The 6,505-nt window shown below is 39.7% G+C and overlaps 1 pseudogene; it reads left to right on the plus strand.

Annotated features, from left to right (window-relative positions):
- Positions 1-602: 602 nt before the first annotated feature.
- Positions 603-1,618, plus strand: LOC129044297 (glyceraldehyde-3-phosphate dehydrogenase-like; annotated as a pseudogene).
- The last annotated feature ends 4,887 nt before the right edge of the window (positions 1,619-6,505 follow it).

Consider the following 6,505-nt stretch of genomic DNA (forward strand, 5'->3'; position numbering starts at 1 on the left):
CCTCAGTGGGTATTGTTCCCATCTTTATGTCTATGTGTACCCAATGTTTAGCTCCCACTTACAAGTAAGAACAAATGGCATTTGGTTTTCTGTTTCTCTGTTAATTTGTTTAGGATAATGGCCTCCAGCTGCATCAATGTTGCTGCAAAAGACATTATTTTGTTCTTTTTATGGCTGTGTAGTATTCTATGGTATAAGTGTACCACGTTATCCTTTTCCAGTCCACTGTTGATGGGTACCCAGGTAAATTTCATGTCTTTGCTATTGTGAATAGTGCTGTGATGAACATACGAGTACATGTGTCTTTTTGATAGAACAATTTATTTTCCTTTCGGTATATACCCAGTAATGGGATTGCTAGGTTAAATGGTGGTGCTGTTTTAAGTTCTCTGGGAAATCTCTAAACTTTGAGAATCACCAATTTCCACGTGGCTGAACCGACTTATATTCCCACCAACAGTGTATAAGTTTTCACTTCTCTCCACAGCCTTGCTAGCATATGTTATTTTTTGATTACTAATAGCAGCCATTCTGGCTCTCTGCTTCTCCCATTCAACAGAGAGCTACATCTTGTGTAGTGCCAGCCACATCCCTGGGACGCTATGGAGAAAGTGAAGGGTGGAGTAAATGAGTTTGGCTGTATTAGACACCGGGTCTCCAGGGCTGCTTTTAACTCTGGCAAAGTAGATTTTGTCATGATCAGTGACTACTTCATTGACCTCAACCACATGGTATTTACATGTTCTAATATGATTCCACCCATGATGAGTTCCACAGCACCATCAAGGCTGAGAATGCAAAGCTTGTCATCAATGGAAATCCCATTACCATCTTCCAGTAGTGAGATCCCACCAAAATCAAACTGGGTGATGCCAACAGTGATTATGTTGTAGAGTCTACCATTATCTTCACTACCATGGAGAAGGCTGGAGCTCACTTAGAGGGGAGAATCAAAACAGTCATCATCTCTGGCCCTTCTGCTGATGCCCCCATGTTTGTGATGGACATGAACCATAAGAAATACAAAAACAGCCTCAAGATTGTCAGCAATGCCTCCTACACTACCAACTGCTTAGCCTCCCTGGCCAAGGTCATCCATGACAACTTTGGCATTATGGAGGGACTCATGACCGCAGTCCATGGCCTTCACTGCCACACTGCCACACCCAGAAGACTATGGATGGACCATCTGGGAAACTGTGGTGTGACGGCCTTGGGGGTCTCCAGAACATCACCTCTGCATCTAGTGGCCCTGCCAAGGCTGTATGCAAGGTCATCCCTGAGCAGAATGGGAAGCTCACTGGCATGGCCTTCCATGTCCCTATCACCAATGTGTCAGTCATGGATCTGACTTGCTGTCTGGAGAAAGCTTTCAAATATGATTACATCAAGAAGGTGAAGCAGGCATCAGAGGGCCCCAAGAGCATCCTGGGCTACACTTAGCACCAGGTTGTCTTCTCCAACTTTTAACAATGATACCCACTCTTCCATCTTCCATGCTGGGGCCAGCATCGCCTTTGAAAACCACTATACCAAGCTCATTTCCTGGTATGACCATGATTTTGACTATAGCAACAGGGTGGTGAAACTCATGGTCTACATGATCTCCAAGGAATAAGAACCTCCAGGCCACCAGCCCCAGCAAGATCTCCAGAGGAAGAGAGAGGCCCTCAGTCCTGCACCACACTGAGAATCTCCCTTGCCACAGTTTCCATGTCATACCTTCTAAAGAGAGAGTGGCCTAGGGAATCATACTTTGTTGTGTACCATCAAAAAAGTCCCCTGTTCTGAAAAAAAAATAGCCATTTTGACTTATGTGAGATTGGTTTTGGTTTGCATTTCTTTGATCAGTGATATTGAGCATTTTTTCCTATGTTTGTTGACTACTTATATGTCTTCTTTTGAGAAGTGCCTATTCATGTCCTTTGCCCACTTTTTAATGGGATTATTTGTTTTTTGCTTGTTGAATTGTTTGTGTTCCTCATAGACTCTGGAAATTGGACTTTTATTGGGTGTATAGTTTGTGAATATTTTCTCCCTTTCTGTAGGTTGTGTGTTTACTCTTTTTTTTATATAGTTTCTTTTGCTGTGCAGAAGCTCTTTAGTTTAATTAGGTCCTACTTGTCAATTTTTGTTTTTGTTGCAATCGCTTTTGAGGACTCAGTCATAAATTATTCCTCTAGGCCAATGTCCAGAACGGTATTTCCTAGGCTTTCTTGTAAGATTTTTATAGTTTTACATCTCACGTGTAAATCTTAAATACATCTTGAGTTAATTTTTATATATGGTAAAAGGTAGGGATCCATTTTCTTCTGCATATGGCTAGCGAGTTAACTCAGCACCATTTATTGAATAGTAAGTCCTTTCCCCAATGCTTATTTTTGTCAACTTTGTCAAGGACCAGATGGGTATAAGTGAACAACTTTATTTCTGGGTTCTCTATTCTCTTCCATTGGTCTATGTATCTGTTTCTGTACCAGTATCATGCTGTTTTGGTTACTGTAGCCTTATAGTATAGTTTGAAGTTGGGTAACGTGAGGCTCTGGCTTTCTTCCTTTTGCTTAGGATTGCTTTGGCTATTCAGGCTCTTTTTTGAGTCTCTATGAAATTAAGAATAGTTTTGTTCCCTAATTCTGTGAAGAATGATGTTGGTAGTTTGATAAGAATTGCATTGATTCTGTAGATTGCTTTGAGCAGTATTGCCACTTTAATGATCTTGGGTCTTCCGATTGACAAACATGGAGTGTTTTTCCATTTATTTGTGTCATCAATAATTCCTTTCAGCAGTGTTTTGTAGTTCTCCTTGTTGAGATCTTCCACCTCCTTGGTTAGATATAGTCCTAGGTATTTTATTTTTTTGTGGCTATTGTAAATGAGTTGTGTTCTTGATTTGCCTCTTAGCTTGACCTTCATTGGTGTATAGAAATGTTACTGAGTTTTGTACATTGATTTTGTATCCTGAAATGTTACTGAAGTCATTTATCAGTTCTAGGAAACTTTTGGTGGTATAATTCCATAGATTTTACAAAATAATGTGTATGTATATGATCTCATTTAATCTTTGCAACCACATGAATTAGGTATTGTTATATTCATGTTGCCAGTAAGAAAATTTATGTTCAGAAAGGTGGATAATTTATTTGTGATCATAGAACCAGTAAGAAGCAGAACTAGAAGTAGAACCTGGGTTTTATGCCTCCAAATCATGTGCTTTTCCCGAAGATCACTGGCTGTTTGCGAAAGGCTTTAAAGTATATCTATGGATTTTGTATAAGACATTTCAAATAGGGTAATAAAATAATAAATCAGTAATTTCAGTACATATTGACAAAGTGAACAAAAGTGAGTTTGATTAATAGTGTGTGAGGTTAGTTCTCGTTCTTATAGGTCCCTAAGGGAACATCTATTAATAGGCTTTGGAAACAGAAAATAACTAGCCTAGAGATTTAAGACAACATGCAAAGATTTAACCTCACAGACTGAGTGTTTATTAGAAACTTATGGTTGGCTTCTTTGAATGCAGCTGATGGGTGTACTACAGAGCTAACAAACAGGGGTTATCTTTGACCCCCACTCCACCACATGTTTGTATTTATTGAACATCTACTATGCACCAGACCCTGTGTTAGTTGTTGGGAATATGTCCATGAGCATGTCTCTCTGCTTCTGACCTTCTCATTTCCTCATCCAGCACATTCTCTACAGAGATGAAGAGTGATCTTTCTAAAGTGCAAATCTGACCATGTCCAGTCAATGTCACCAGGCTGTAGGTTTTCACAGACAAGAGATCACAGCTGTCTGATTTACCATTATATCATCATGATCAATCAAATCCAAACCTTGTAGGAAACACAAGGCCCTTCACAACTTGGCTCCTGCTTCGCTCTTCCAGCTCCAGCTCCCTTCCCCTACCTTATACTCTCTGCTCCAGCCATGTTGACCTCCTATATACAGACTTAGGGGTGTACAAAGTTCTTTTTCTTCACAGGCCTGAGAAGTGCTACTCTGTTTTCTCTGAGGCCTCAGGCCACTATCCTTCTTTTCCCATTCGTCTCCTGGTAAGTTGTATTCATTCTTCTCCCTCATTTCAGGCTTCACTTCCAGTAGAAAATTTCCTAGAACTGTCCCACAGAACTATCAATGCTTTCCTGTTTTATTTTGCATTCACCCTACACAGTTATATTACCTGTTTACTTATCAGTATATCTCCTGAAACAGTAACTAGCACACATCAGGCACTCAGATATTTTTAAAGTGGTTTCCCTTAGTCCATTTTGTTTCACTATATAGACTACCTGAGACTGGGTAATATATGAAGAATGTATTGGCTCACAGTTCTGGAAGTGGGAAGTCTAAGGTCAAGGCAGCTGCAGGTTTGGTGATTGTGATTCCCAGATGGTGCCTTGCCTGTGAAGTCTTCCAGAAGGGAGGAAGGTTGGATACTCACATCTCAAGGGACAGAAGAGGCAAGAGAGAAGAAGGCTGAACTCAACTGTCTATACAGGCATTCATCCCACCCATGTAGGCAATGAAATGACAATTAAATTTCAATGTGAGTTTTGGAGGAGACACTCAAATAATAGCTGGGTCATTGAAGGAATGAATAAATAAAACAGTAGTGGAAAATTTGTCAGGGATTTTGTTTTATTTCCTCTGTATCCCAGAATCTATTATAATACATAGGTCATAGTGAATCTATACTGAATGTTTTTATATTAATGAATTAATTCATGAATGAGTTAGGCAAAGCTTGTACACACGTGCACACATGCACACGTGTGCACACACAAACACACTCACACAGATACACCAGGATGAGCAGGTTGCTGCTGTGGGCTCAGGTGGCCAGCTTTTATTCCCTTATCTGGCCCCGCGCACGTCCTGCTGATTGGTCCATTTTACAGAGTGCTGATTGGTCCATTTTACAGAGTGCTCATTGGTTCGTTTTTACAGGGTGCTGATTGGTGCCTTTACAAACCTTTAGCTAGACACAGAGCGCTGATTGGTCCATTTTTGCAGAGTGCTGATTTGTGCGTTTACAAACCTTTAGCTAGACACAGAATGCTGATTGGTGCGTTTTTACAGAATGCTGATTGGTGCATTTACAAACCTTTAGCTAGACACGGAGCACTGATTGGTGTGTTTACAATCCTCTAGCTAGACAGAAAAGTTCTCCAAGTCCCCACCCCACCCAGAAGCCCAGCTTGCTTCACCTCGCACCAGGACAATATGTTATATTAGGACCATTCAATCCAAGCCACTCTCATGTGGTTAATTGACACTGTCTCTTGAGTGTCCACTGAGAAATCATTCTGCAAGGTGCTAGATGCTAAGGGGCTCATAACCACCAAGTGCTCTCATCAAGGAGAGTGACTACTGCAGTAATATATTTGAAACAAATCTATGGTTTTCCTGGTGAATATCCTTAGTGGCCTCTTTTTTTGTTTTACCCCCAGGTTGAAATACAACCTATCTAACATGGTTTCCAGTGCCAAACCTTGCAGTCTCCTCCTAATATGCCTTTCTGGGCTCAGCTGCTTCGGTTTCCCAACCACCATGCCTCTGATCCTCTGCCAATCCCAGACCCTCTGCAATTCTGCAAGTTCACTCTGTTCCATCAGGCATCTAATTTTCAGTTGGTGCTCCCGCTTTCTGAAATACCTCTTCTCAGTTTTCCACTTAGAGAACTCTTTCTTATTCTTTAAACCCACATTCAAAATGTCATCCCTTTTGTGATACTGCTCAAAGTGATCCAAGAAGTTTGTCACTCCATTTTCCTTGCACTCATGGTAATTCATACAGACCTGTAGGATAAAACCTTTCAAACAGAATGGTCATTATTGATATGTATTTGTTGGTGAATGCAGTGTGCATCTTCATGTTAAGAAATATACCCTACTTATCTTTGAGATATCCAACCCTCAGCATACTGATAGGCACTCAGTAAATATTTATGCAATAATAAATGTACAAAAACTGACTTCTTAATTTATAATATAACACCATATATTATATTATAACTGAATTCATCATATCCCAATAGATGGGTCTCACTCTCTTATTTTTGCAGTTTAGGTTTGAAACACTACATTATAAAATTCTAATAATTTTCTCAGCAGTTTATGTCATAACAATAATTGTGAATTTTTGTTTGAGTCACATGCCTTAGACGTCTGCTATTTTACAGTGTGCACAGTTTGTGTTACATAGTATATAAGCTATTAAATTATATGCCAGTATATTTGACAATAAATTAATAATGTAGTTTCTAAAGTAAGCATTCCTCAAATCAGGATTTCAGGTTCCATCCATGTTCTTTGATAAGTTGTAAGATCTTCAGTAGAGGACTATATTATTTCTGTAGTGTAAGCTGGAAGTGATTAATAAATATAGTATTTTATGTCACAATGCTCATCTTTGTACTGGTATTTCCATCACCTACATGCTTCTTTCCTTGATCAGAATCCTTCCTAATGATGACTAATGGTATCCCACAGAGGCAGAA

Source organism: Pongo pygmaeus, chromosome 13 (assembly GCF_028885625.2).
Source record: "Pongo pygmaeus isolate AG05252 chromosome 13, NHGRI_mPonPyg2-v2.0_pri, whole genome shotgun sequence".
NCBI lineage: Eukaryota > Metazoa > Chordata > Mammalia > Primates > Hominidae > Pongo > Pongo pygmaeus.